Source organism: Pyxicephalus adspersus, chromosome 1 (assembly GCF_032062135.1).
Source record: "Pyxicephalus adspersus chromosome 1, UCB_Pads_2.0, whole genome shotgun sequence".
Classification (NCBI taxonomy): Eukaryota; Metazoa; Chordata; class Amphibia; order Anura; family Pyxicephalidae; genus Pyxicephalus; species Pyxicephalus adspersus.
Genome location: NC_092858.1, coordinates 177013506 through 177015981, shown reverse-complemented (window position 1 = coordinate 177015981; position 2476 = coordinate 177013506).

Sequence of the window (2476 nt, the reverse complement as noted above, 5' to 3'; positions counted from 1 at the left end):
ATGTCTTTGAATGAATAAAAGAAGAGAAATGTTCTGTGTATGTGGTGAATATGTATTGCTGTACCTGATATACACTATAAGTACTTCCCTCACCCCTAGTATATCAGTATTAGTCATCTCATGCATGTCGAGTTGGTTTTCTGCAGTTTCCGCAATGGGTATTTCAAGTTTCTATTGAGCAGATGCCGTAGATTTATGGCCTACTCAGGAAAGTTATAGTATGAAAGTGGAACTTAGGTCACACATTCTTGTTATTCAATCAGCTGGCAGAAATATTGAGGCGATGTCCCCTGTGCAGTACCTGCTCTTACCTGTGTGATCACCACCTGGCAGGAATCGATAAACTCCCACACGTTATCCAAGCACAGCCAATCAGGATGGCCGAAAGATAGCGACTCCGGGCCATGGTTTAGTGCTACTTATATTTTACAGCATAATTCTACCCATATCATATAGATTACATATAGATATCCTCCTGGGACTGAGAAATATTGCTCCTTCCTGTAGGTGATTCAGGTCATTGCAATTTGGGCTCCCCTATAATGCCCTACGGCACCAATAAATCCATAAAATCTCCCAACCAGATCCTATAAAATCTCCCAACCAGATCCTATAAAACCTCCGCAACCAGATCCTATAAAATCACCCAACCAGATCCTATAAAATATCCCCAACCAGATCCGATAAAATCTCCCAACCAGATCCTGAAAAATCTCCCAACCAGATCCGATAAAATATCCCCAACCAGATCCTATAAAATCTCCCAACCAGATCCGATAAAATCTCCCAACCAGATCCTATAAAATCTCCCAACCAGATCTATAAAATCTCCCAACCAGATCCTATAAAAAGCAGAGGCTCGGTCCAGCCAATATAATCTTATGGTCAGTCATTTAGATATCCATGGGGTGTTGGGGCACCAGTACTGCAGTTATAGTTGTGATCGTGAGGCGAGCTGGGTACACACGTGCAATAATTGTCGATGGATCTTCTACAATATTTTCTAACGACAAAAGACTGCTCGATGCATGAATGAGCTCTGTACAGGCAGCGCCACTTAGCTCTATGGAGAGGGAGGAGAAGGACGAAGCGGCACCCCGTTGTGCTCTCTCCCCTTCCATTACAATCGTGTGTCATCCTTGGATCCGCCAGGAGAGCGCTGTACACAGCAGATTGTCCTCGCCTCAGGGCTGATACCAGACGGGAATCTTCTGATCCGTGTCTGTAGTCTATTAGGGATCAGCGTGGGGAGCAGACTGTCATTTCTCCATTGATCACAGCACCTACTAAAAGGGAGCTGAAAAGATTCCGCACATTTCTTGTAATTCTCCGCTGTGCCGGACTTCTACTTGTCCGGTATTATCAGTAATATTCTCAATGTTCTGGTTTTGTCACCATTGAACTCAGCGACCTTTTCCAGTGTTGCAATTTGTTCGTTTTTTATGGAATTGTTTTTTTCTTTTACTGATTTGGATGATTTGTTGCAGAAATATTTCTGTCACTGAAATAAAAATTTGCATTCTTTGTGTGGATAGAATTGCTTTGGATGCCAAGGTAGTGGCAGAGGGTAATGAGGTGCGCCGGAGGAGAGGGGTGTACAAGGGCCACAGAAAGTTTTGGTGGTACCACACATTCAGAATTATTCCGGTCAGATTGGAGAGAGGGGGAGTCCAGATTTGGCCATTTAAACCTTTTCTAGCTGTCAGGTATGGCGTACGGTAATTGTATGCTCAGCCAATCTGGCTGCCAGACTATGACTAGGAATCAATGATTGGAGCTCAGCGGGGCCAATCCCCTATCATTGTGTTCAGCCAATCCAGCAAGGGGGCAGCTACCTGCAGGCGGAATATTGTGCAGTCAGCAGCACCGCTGGGATCCGGCTTCAGCACATTCCCAGCAATCTATCGGGGAGACTCTGGAGCAATGGGAGGGGGGATAAGAATTCCCTGGCATTGGATCAGGTGAGGGCTTTGTTCAGGTGTATTTCACCTGTGGCTGTTACTGACCACAGCTTGCAGGGAAGAATTATTCCTAATATTTTGTCTTTGTGGATGAATTTTAATTTGTCCAGAAATAGTTTATTTATAGTAAATTTAGTATTTATTTTCATATAATAATATTGTAATCTGTATTCATCATCATTTCTGTTTCAATATAAATGCTTCTAAAAATCAAATTTGTTTGATTTTAATTAACAAAAATGTTTTCCTATGAACCCCTCCCCCCATCACACACTTTTATTATTAATCTAATACATTTAAATAGCTCTGACATATACCGCACTGCTGTACAGAGATCACTGAGCCAGTCCCATCAGTCTCTGTACAGAGGAGCTGGCACTCTAATGTCCCCTCACAGTCACACACTATTATTATACATTTATATAGCGCTGACATATACCATAGTGCTGTACAGAGAACACGGAGCCAGTCCCATCAGTCTCTGTACAGAGGAGCTGACACTCTAATGTCCCCCC